This window comes from Pteropus medius, unplaced genomic scaffold (genome assembly GCF_902729225.1).
Source record: "Pteropus medius unplaced genomic scaffold, Ma_sr-lr_union100, whole genome shotgun sequence".
Lineage (NCBI taxonomy): Eukaryota > Metazoa > Chordata > Mammalia > Chiroptera > Pteropodidae > Pteropus > Pteropus medius.
The window spans coordinates 3947995-3960009 of record NW_024354500.1 but is presented as its reverse complement, the minus strand read 5'-3'; the positions used below and the strand labels follow the sequence as shown (position 1 = coordinate 3960009).

Genomic DNA, 12015 nt, shown 5'->3' with positions numbered 1-12015 from the left:
CACATGGAACCTCAGAATGTGACGTTATTTGGAAGCAGGATCTTTAATAAAGATGTACTTAAATTAAGAAGCAGTCATACTGGACTAGGATGAACAAAATCTAATCATCGATGTCCTCAAAAGAAGAGAGGACACACAGTGACACATACACAAAAAGAAGACATGTGGAGACAAAAGCAGAGATGAAGTTTTAATGCCACAGACCAAGAAATGCCTGGAACTATCAGAAGCTACAAGAGGCAAAGAAGGATTCTTCTCTAAATCATTTAGAGGAAACATGGCCCTGTTGACTTCTTGATTTTGGACTTCTAGTCTCCAGAACTGTGAGAAAATAAATGTCTGTTGCTTTGAGCCACTGAGTTTATAGTCATTTGTTATGGCACCCCTAGGAAACTAATACACATCCATAATATCTAACTTTAAGGGCCATGTCAATAAAGAAAATGAAAAAAATTTTTTGAATGAGTTATTTATCAATAACTCTGCATTTTGGAAGTAAATTTATGTTAAGCCAGAAAATTATGATGATTTAGCTAGGAATAATGCTTTGAAAGAAAGAAAAAGAATGCTAATATAGTCTTAAAAAAAACAACAAGATGAGTTCGATTTGAAATAAGTACAGTTTATTTCACAATTATAATTTCTCTAAACTCTTATTTCAGCTATCCAACTAAATATCTCAATATATTTCATATATTTAAAATCTTTCAGAAAAACCTAGTGTTTTTTTTTTTCTGGATAATTTTAGATTTTTAAATTATTATTACTATTTTTTAAATCTTTGATTGTCTGGCAGTTTTACTATGATGTTCCAAGGTTTATTTTTCTTTGATTTTATCTATCTGGGGGTTCCTAGAAATACTTGAACTTGTTTTATTATTTGTTTGATGTCATTCGTTGTTATTGAAAATTCCTGACCAATATACCTTCAAATATTTTTTTCCTCTTTTCCATGCCTCTTCTGACACCTCAGTTAACCATGAATTTTATGATTTTATCATATCCCATATAAACTTTCCACACACTTTTCTGTAGCTTCTCCTCTCTCCATGCACTGGCCTAGATATTTTCTACTAACCTATCTTTCAGTTCACTAATTCTTTCTCATACTGTTTCTAATCATATATTTATTTTCTTTAGAATTAATCAGAGTTATTTTAAACTGTGACCCAGAACTCCATTTTCTTATTTATGGTACTTTGTCTATTTTTTATTTTTAATAAATTAATACTGTCACATCAGATCTGGCAGGTTTTTTTTTTTTAATTTCCTTATTTTTTTATTTTTTTTAATTTTAATTAAATTTCTAATTTCTGACATTTGTGTATAAAATTTGTAGAGACTGTGAAAAATATTTTACCTGTCTGCATACGTGATTTGCCTTTTTTCTGGCAGGAAGTTAGTATAGAGGCAAGTCTCAGTGATCTAATCAGAGATTAAGGTTATTTGAAGCTGTGTTTTGTTTGTGAGGCTGGCCTATTTCTGATTCACTCTTGTTTCTTATCATATTATACTTCAAGGGCATTCAGTGAAAGCCTGGGCTATTTACTTGCTTTTTTGGTGGGCTCAGACATTCAGTTTTTGTCTACTTAATATCAGAAGACTGCCAAATGCTCTGGTTGATTATTTAGCCTCTCAACTATCATTTTTGCATGGATCCTGACCCTTTACCCTGTAGACTAGATTTTGAAATGTATTTCTTTGTGTTCCCTTTTCAATGAGATCATGTTTCTTTAACTTTTGGCTGCATTAATTGGTCAGATGAATTTCAAAAGTCATTCTTTTGTTCTTTTATGTAGCTTTTGATTATTATTTTTTAGAAGATAAAATCTAATACAAACTAACTTTTAACATCTGAAAGCAGAGATCACATTAAGAAAATGAATATCCAGTCTAAGAATAAATAATTTCTGAAATTTCTTAATTTTTTTAAAAAGAAAAACTGCAAGTAATCTGTGATTATATGAATGCTCTTATCAGACAGTAGACCTCTTATCGTTAGGTGATAGAGGTTGTCTCTGTCTCTGCTAAATCAAAAGAAAGACTTGTAAAAGAATAAGTTTTCTTAGCTTTTGTTTTTGGTCTCATGATGAAAGGAATAATTCACACATGAAGAGCCTCCTCCAACATTAGTTACCAAAATTATGTTTTTGTTTGTTTGTTTGTTTGGTTGGTTGTTTGTTTTACCAAGAATGAACCTACATTGACACATCATAATCACCCTAAGTTTACAGTTTACATTATGATTCAATCTTGGTGTTTTGCATTCTGTGGTTTTGGAGAAATGTATAATGATATATATCCATCATTAAGGTATCATATAGAGTATTTTCAGTTCTTGATAAATTCTGTGCTCTATCCATGCATTCCTTTCTCTATCCCCCAACCCCTGGTAACCACTGACAATTTTACTGACTCCTAGTTTTGCCTTTTCCATAATGTCATATAGTTGGAATCACACAATATGTAGCCTTTTTACATTAGCTTCTTTCACTTAGTAATATGCTTTTAATGTTCATCCATGTCTTTTAATAACTTTATAGCTCATTACTTTTTAACACAATATTTTGTCATCTGGATGTACCAAAGTTTATTTATGTTCCTACTGAAGGACATTTTGGTCACCTCAAAGTTTTAGCAATTACAAATAAAGCTACTATAAACATATGTGAATAGGTTTTTGCATGGACATAAGGTTTCAGCTCTTTTGGGTAAATACCAAAGAGCAAGATTACTGAAGCATATAGTAAAAGTATATTTAGTTTTATAAGAAACCGTCAGACTGTATTCTAAAGTTACTGTACCATTTTGTACTACTACCCGCCATGAATAAGAGTTCTTATTGCTCCACATACTCACTAGGATTTGGTGTTGTCAGTGTCCTAGAAGCTTTATTGACATAGGATTTACACATGGAATTCACCTATTTTAAGTGTACAATTCAATGTTTTTTAGTAAACTTAGAGAATTATGAATTCATCACTGAAACTGAATTTTAAACATTTGGATCACCTCGAAGATGCTTTTTGCTTATTTGCAGCCAATCCTCATTCCATTCCCAGCCCTTGACAACCCCTGATCTCCCAGTACAATATTGCATATTACTAGGTAGTATGTCAGCCAAATCTGCTTGTTCTTGTCTTTGATGAGAATGTCACAAATGTTTCACTTTTAAATATGATATGAATGTTTTTATTTTTTTTAACAGAGTTCAAATGTTTCCTTTTATTTTGAATTTGCTAAGAGATTTTTATTGGGAATTAATTTTAATTTTGTCAAATGCTTTTCCTGAATCTATTCAGATGATGACATTGATTTTCTCATTTAATATACATCATTTTGTAGGTAACTTTTCCTAGGTTGAGTAATATTCGCCTTTCATTCTTTGACTCAGCTTGCATGTGAAGTATTATTATTTTTAGTAATCTGTATTACTTATCTGTTGGCACATAAAAAATAGCTTAAACAGACAATAATGATTTATTATTCCCCATGATATTTGTGAGTACAAAAGTTGACAACATATCAGCTGGGTGTTCTGACCCAAGATTTTGCATAAGATGGCTAGAGATGTTGTCCAAAGATTTGACTGGGGCTGGAGGATCTTCTTTTAAGGGAGCTTATTTACATGTCTACTGATTGGTGCTAGCAAATTATTTTTCCTTTATTTAGAAGTTTTCCTAGGACTTCTTATGTCTCCTAAATATATGGTGGATGGCATCCCAAAGAATGAGCAATCTAAAAGTCCATGGTAGAAACTACAATAGCTTTTGTGACAGAGCCTTGAAAGTCACACACTGTCACTTGTGTTTTATTTTGTTGGTTTAATAGGCCAGTCCTAACTGAATGAGTGACAGGACTAAATAGGGCATGAATCATAGGAGACAAGTGTCATTGGGACTAATATACACAGAATCTAATGTGTTCTTTTTCTATTTTATATATATAATATTAACATATATGTGTCTGTTTCTAATTCATATCAGTTAACTACATTTTATATAGCTCTTACTATATTCAGAAAATATTCAGAAGTCCTTACATATATTAGGTCATTTAATTATCACAAATAACCTGAAATTTGCATACTTCCACTATATTAATTTTATAGATGAAGAACCTGAAGAAGAGGTAATTTAAAAGTATATGACTATTAAGTGACAGAATTAGTATTTAAATCCATTTTTGGACTCCAGAGTCTATGTGGTTAGTCAATGCCATATGACCCGTCAAATAGCAACTCTCAACGAATAAGTAAATACTTAATAAACTACCTAAAATAGGCTTTGAAAATATAACATTCCAAAACCATAGCATCATCATTATAGAGGCTTAAAAAATACATGGAAGTTACCATGTATTGAATAATTTAAAAGATGCCCATAAATAAAACATGTTCAAAGGACAAATCATAATGAAAATAAAATAATTTTTAAAATTGAATGATAATAAAACTCTACATATGAACTTATAAGATTTAAAAAATAAATTTTAGAGACATTTTTATATTAAAAATATTAGAAAATAAAAAGTTTGACACACTAAAAGTCCATATAAAAAGGTTGGAAAAACAAAAAAAAAGAATAAACAAAAGGATAATTTGGTGACAAAACTTAAGAGTCAGATCTTAATGAAATAGAAAAGAATCAGAGTAGAGAATAAACAAAGACAACATTGCTTTTGTTATGTTTTTAAAGATGAAAGAAGTATAATGACCTGTGTCCTTAGGATGAATTAAACTTACCCTCTAAGTAGATGTCTGAAGAGGAGTTGATGGGGGCAGAATCTCCTCATTACTTATATTTTCCACATTGTTTTCAATAGTTAAAAACTATTTGAAGGAGAGTTTAGCAGGGTGTAAAATCTTTGATTTACAGTTTCTTTGAGTATTTAAAAAATGTTTCCTCAGTGTCACCTTGCTTTGTATATTGTCCTTGTAATAACTATTCTAATTTTACAAGTCTTTTGTTTTTTGTTCTGAAAGCCTTAAGGATTTTATTTTATCTTTGAAATCTAGTAGTTTTAACAGAATAGGTCTCAGCATTGATTTTTCTGGATTAATTTTCCAAAGAACCCGATGAGCTATTTTAGTGTATATTTAGACTTTTTCCTATTTCTGGAGAGTTGCCTTGCATTATAGATTTAAATTTTAGTTCTATTCTATTGTTTGTTTGCTTGTTTATCAAGGATTTTGACATAACATAAATATTATTTTTTTGTTATAATCTTCCATTTCCACTACTTTTTTGACATATTTTTTATGTCTTCCTTATAGTGTCTTAGTTACTTAGATTTATTTTTTTTCATTTGTCTTACCTCTGTCTGTTTCAGCTTAGGTTTTGAATTTATGATTGAAGGTGTTTTTCAAGCTTGTTGGAATGTATTTATTTTCATTTGCACTGTAGACTTAGAGTTTTTTCCTGCTTCATGCTTTTGTGTGTGTGTGTGTGTGTGTGTGTGTGTGTGTGTGTGTGTGTGTGTGTAAGTTGGGTATAAATTTCAATTGATTTATGTGAATTTTAATTTCTTAATTTTCTGCAGTGGACTTTATATTCCTGTTCTTTATTTGGGGGTGGATATTTTATCAGATTCCTAGCTTAACATCAGTTATTTTTCTTTGCCACTTCTCCACCTAATTGCCAAAAAGCCCTTTTTCTTTTATTTTGCCTTTTTTCTCCCCCAGAAGCTATGAGTTTGGACGAGTGTGCTTTTCAACCACACTTACCCCTTTCACCTGATTCTTTCCCTTTAAATCAGAATCAGGGCCTTTTATAAGGCAATGTCTTTTTAATCACAAAGTAGTCCATTTGTATGAAGCTTTTGACCCTTTGTAAAAAGTTTCCCTACATACCATGCTCTGATTGTCTCATCACATTTTTAGAATTTTCAAATTTAGGAAAGTTTTGATCTTTTTGTTGGTTCCTCCAATTCCCCTTCAAGCTCCTTTACTTACATCCCTACTTCGTCTTCTCTTTTTTTTTTTTAACCCTCTGTCTATGCTCACAAAAATAATTGAGGCAGAGTGGATGTGAGGCAGAAGTGTGTGGGACCACACTGTTTTGATATGTTGACTTTTCTCTTTATACTCAGTTATTTTGCAGTTTGGGAAATGACAGGAGATTGCAAGTTACTACATACCTATCCAGACACTAGGAAATTGCTTTTGTTTTTTTTTATCTATTGTTATAGTTTCAACCTTTTAATTAAAGTGTTTAAAGTTAAATTTAATGTAATTATTGATACGGTTAGATTTAGGTTATAGCATCTTATTATTTTTCGTCAGTTTTGTTTCTTTCTTTGTAACTTCTTTCCTGTCTCTTTAAAGAATTTTTAGATTATTAATAGTTTTAACTTATTGGCTTTTAGATATGCCTCTTTGCATTATTTTTATTGATTGTTCTAGGGATTACAATATACATCCTTTAATTTTACTTTCTATTAATAGTTAACACAATTTCACATAATATATAGAAACTTTGCAAACATAGGTTCTATTGTCTTTTATTCAGTTGTTTTATATAGACAGTGTTCTAAATTTTGCCATAAAGTCATATGTGTTTTAAAATATAAGGAGGAAAATAAGTCTTTAAAATTTACCATTTCTGTCTACGGCCATGCCACCCTGAACAAGCCTGATCCCGTCTGATCTCGGAAGGTAAGCAGGGTCGGGCCTGGTTAGTACTTGGATTGCAGACCACCTAGGAAGACCAGGTGCTGTAGGTGTAAAAAATAAAAAATCAAAAAAAGGGATTGTAAACTGACAAAGTCCTTGCAATCTGCAAGGTCAACCAAAGGTTGCCTCGCCTAAAAAAATAAAAATTACCATTTCTATGACTAATCATCTTTAGTTCTTGAACATCTATGTTTCCTGCTGATGTATTTTTCTTGCATTTTAAAACACTTCTCTCATTTCTCAGAACGTTAATCTGGTACCAATAAATTATTTTTCTATCTGAAAATCTCATATTGCTTTCATTCTTGAAAGGTATTTTTGCTACACATAGGTATAGGTGTTTTATTTTATCTTTTCAGCACATAAAATATATTGTCACTGACTTCTGTCATTTTCATTTTCTAATGAGAAGTCCATAAGAATAATAAGAATTATTTTTTCTTATATTTAATGTCTAATATTTTTCTGTCTGCTTTCAAAAAATTTTTGTCATTTTAGTTTTTAGCACTTTTATTTTGATGTGATAACCATGATTTTCTTCTTTTTAATTCCATTTGTTTTTGTTTAATACTATATATATATATTTATAAATAAAATTTTGGAAGTGTTTGTATATTATGTCTTTAAATTATTTTTGCATTCTAGCTTTCCCTTCACTAAGACTTTGATTACTTATAAGCTAATTCCATTTATGTTGTCCACCGACTACCAAGGTTTTTTTTTAAGTATGGTTAATATACAATATTATATTAACTTTATTAGTTTCAGGCATGCAATATAGTGATTCAACATTTTTATACCTTACAGTGTGATCACCCTACTAATTATAGTAATCATCTGTCACAGTGCAAACTAATCACAGTATTACTGATTATATTCCTCTTCACCTTTTTCACTTATCTAACTCCCTCCTTTGGCAATCATCTTTTTGGTCTCTGTTTCTGAGTCTGTTATTGTTTTGTTTTGTTTGTCTGTTCATTTGTCTTGCTTTTTTAAGATTTTACATATAGGTAAAACCATACAGCATTTTTTTTCCTCTGTCTGACTTATTTCACTTAGCATAACCCATGTTGCTTCAAATGACCAAATTTAATTATTATATAGTACTGAGTAATATTTCATTGTATATATATGCCACATTTTCTTTATCCCTTTATGTGTGAATGGACACCTAGATTGCTTCCATATCTTAGCTATTGTAAATAATACTTCTCCAAGAATTTGAATTTTTCTTTTTATATTGTTCTGCAGTTTGGAACTTTCTGTTTTTTCTATCTTTAAGCTCATTGACGTCTTTTTTTGTAATTTTTATTCCATTGTTAAATCAATTTTTCCATATATCTATTATAGTTTTAAAATACTTATTTGATTCCTTTTATAATTTAATTTCTCTTCTGAGATTACCTCTCTTTCCATTTATTATATGTGTACTATACTACATTGATTATAGTTATAACATCTTCATTACAATCCTTGCTTGACAGTTCCATCATCAGATTATTCTCATGGTTGACGTATGTTGTTTAATTACCTTTTCCCATGAGATGGATGGTATTTTCCTGGTTCTGTATGTGTTTAGTTATTTAAGATTGTATCTGTTAGACATTGTAGCAACTGTCAGTTCTTTTATATTCTCCCAAAAAGTGTTGATTTTTCTGTTTGTTTTTGTAGAAAATTAACTGGTGTAGACACAAACAGGAAACTCTGTTATGCCTGTGGTGAGCTTTAGCTCATATCTTAGTTCTGATTGCTTTAATCTGTCTGTTAATGCCTAGTTCAGGGGTCATTCATATACCTGGGCAGAACGGATCATCTGATTTGCATTACTTTTCCCTAACTTTCTACTTCTAATTTCCTTCTTTTTCTTTGAAAGTTTTAGGAGTCCAGATTTCTTTTTACGGAAATGTATTGGTTGTTCTATTAAGAGTTTTAGCCACCTCAAATCCCTGTCTTGATTATTACTGTCAGTGGAAAAACAGGAAAGGAGGGAAGGAAGGAGGAAGGGAAGGAGGAAGGAAGGAAGGAAGGAAGAAGGAAGGAAGGAGGAAGAAAAAGGGAGGAAGAAGGAAGAAGGGAAGGAAGGAAGGAAGGAAACAAGGAGAAACAAGGAATGAATCTGGGATGTTACTGCATACCTGGTTGCTTCCTCCAAGTATTAAGTTTCTTTCAAATTCTTCCTGCTTTTTTAACCTCGGAAATATATTTTTTTAAACCGAGTTTACAGTTGATATCCTCAAGAATGTTGTTTATTACTTACTTTCTCTTCAATCACAGAAATAGTGCCTGTGTAGTAATTTTTTTAGAACTTTGTTTTTTCTCTCTTCTGAGTGAATAAGAGCTATCAATTTGTCTTCAAATTTACTGACATATTTTATTTTTCCTTAATCTTCAGTTTACTGTTATTATATCCAATGATTTTTTCATTTCAAATATTACATTTTTCAGTTTTAAAATTTTTATTTGATTTTTTTTTTTAGTAATTTTCCTTTCATGTTGGGATTTTCCATCCATTTATTCATTAGGCATTGTCTTTAAGTGCTTGACACATTTATTTAATTGCATGAAGCCCCTTTCTGTATTTACAATATATGGATCAACCTGAGTCCTTTTTTTTTTTTTTACTAACTGCCCATTTTTCTTATTTTTGAGATCTATTTTCTTGTTTACTTACATGTCAAGCAACTTTTGATTATGCACTGGAAATTATGGGTGATATATTTTAGATAATACACACACATTTTCTGAAGTGTATTTTTTTCTTTTCCCTAGAAAGTAATAAAATAATAGCAGACCCCCTTGAATTCAGAGAATCTATGTGTTCTCTGCTTTGCTAGTACAAGTATACTTGATTTTACCCTTAGTCTTAGGAAAAATTATTTTGGACATAGTCTTTACTCCAAAAGTCAATGGAAAGCCTGAGGTGTTCACCAATTGCTTATAATTTGACAGGTCTCAGACACAAATTTAGTCTCTTATGCACTAGGTAGAAACTTAAATCTCTGCTCAGCAATTTCAACTCTGTAGCTAATGCTTTCTATAGTACTTATAAGTCTCTTCAACACACACATAGAGTCCAAGGCTCAACCAAAGATTTCGATAGTATGCTATATGCAAATTTTAGAGTTCTCAATATGTGCCATATTCTTTTCCAGGATTTTTCCCCAGTTTCAGCACTGTGATAATTTTTAAGGTCTTTCTCTACTTCTCAAGGAAATAAGATGAGGTTTCTATTTGAATTCTAGTTACCTTATACAACATTAAATGTGGACTCCCTACAGAAAAAAAGCTAACGAACAAGAATATCACTTGGGGGAGTTTCCCTTCTTATATTTCCAGTGTCTCTTTGCATCTCATTTTGGTCATTCTCCAGGGCCTTAAAAAAGTGTTCTGGGTTTTTTTCCTGCCAAGAGTTTGAAATTGTTATTTGTAGGAGATTCAATATAACACAAGCTATTTCACTATTTCTGGAATAAGAACCTTTTCTTTTAACATGTATGTGCAAAATAAATCAATACAAACTTAAGAATCAAAAAGTTTAATTTATTGCAGTAAGGCATATTGAAAACAATAGAAAATTTTGGAAAAAGTTGCCATTGTAATTCTAAGACCAAAGGCATTTTCCAGTTGATTAACTGAAATGTGTGTCTGAGCTTTAGGTTCTATCATATAATAGATATACTGTGCCCTGTCCTTAGATGCTTTTCTGAACAGTTTTCAAGAGAATAATCTCAAACCGTGATATCTTATTGAAATAGCCCTACTTTGATGTACTTTAGTCTTCATTTGCTTGCAAATAGTTCTGCAGACTTGTAGAAACTTGAAATTAGAAGGAACCTTTGTGATCACCTATAGTCCAAGCTCCCACCCAGTGCAAGGATTTCTTCTTAATCTTCTTAACAAACAATCATGCAAATTAAGCTTGAACACTATCAGCAATCGGGTGTTCATTGTTCTGCTTTCACTCAGAAACAGATGCAAACACTATGTGTTGCTGTGTAAGACACAGGAGAGAACAAATTCTTCATTATCCAAAATGCCACAGAATTAACTAGATTTGGCAACTGAATTTCAGTTCCTAGCTTACCAGAGGTATCTTCTAAAAAGGCCATGACTAAGGTTGAACTTGCCCTAAAAACTCTGAGAAACCAAGCTTTAGAGCAAGGTTTGGGATGAAAAAACAATCTCATCTTTAATCTATTTATAGTTAAATTTATGTCTAAAACAGACTTTTTGCAGAATAGGAAGTTTGCTTTCTAAGCCAAGATTTTTCCTCTCAAGTTACTTGGAGCAAATAAAGCCAAGTCTACCACTTCTCAAAGCTTCTCTCTGTAACAGCATCCTGGTTCTGCCTCAGGCTGAAATAGACACTGAGGCACAGGTTTACAACGACACTGAAGAGTTTAGATTTCCACAGCTGACAGAGACAGAGGCAAAATGTGCTTTCATTTAAAGTTGATTGTACTTCTCTTCAACCTAGGGACATTTGTTACTAAATAAACTAACACAGGTGTAATTTATATACATGCATTCTATTACTGAGAAATAGGCTTATATATAAATTTATTTTCACACATTGACTATGTGGGTTTACACATATGTATTTATAAATACTGAAAAAACTTAGTAACAGTTGGGTGAGCTTTAAATATATTCCTCAGGAATATGAGTCCAAGGTTTTGCTGTCATGAAGCACATACACTTGTGAGATGAGTAGTTAAAAGGGAGGTTCAACTTTTTACCACAAGTTTCACATGTCCATGAGATAGAAAACATTACATAATTGCAAATGCTATGATTAATATGATTTATGACATGCATATTAAGGTCAAATCAATACATGTGAGTTTCTTTTTAGGATCCATGTTATTTAGGGATGCTTTTATTTATAGTACTACATCTGTGAATTAAAACAGAGGATCATTGACAGTTCGCAGGTTAAATCACCAAAGAAAGAGTTATTTAAGGCTCTCTAGATTTTCTGTTCTAAGTGTAGTTTTAAAATGAAATTTCCAAAGCTCAGAGGTCTCTTTTTTATTTAGGGGATGTATTATATCCTGTTGGATGGTGGAAGAAGAAAATGTCCTATTACTAGGTAGAGGTGCTTCTTTAACAATAGACAAAAGAAAAAGTCCTCTGCTTATTTAATAAAATAAGAGATTGTGAGATGATTAAAGGGCTAAAAACAAATTCTCAGTATTTGATGTTCTCAATATCCAGTAGTAAATAGGGAAGTCATCAGTTTGGCAGCAATTTGCTAAGGGAGTAAACTGAAATTATTTTAAGAGGAAACCACAAAGAATTGTACTAATGTGACATTTCAAACCTATCTAAGAGATATGGAA

General features: G+C 31.3%; 1 pseudogene; it reads left to right on the top strand.

Annotated features, from left to right (window-relative positions):
- The first annotated feature begins 6604 nt into the window (after positions 1 to 6604).
- Positions 6605 to 6723, top strand: LOC120595299 (uncharacterized; annotated as a pseudogene).
- Positions 6724 to 12015: the final 5292 nt, after the last annotated feature.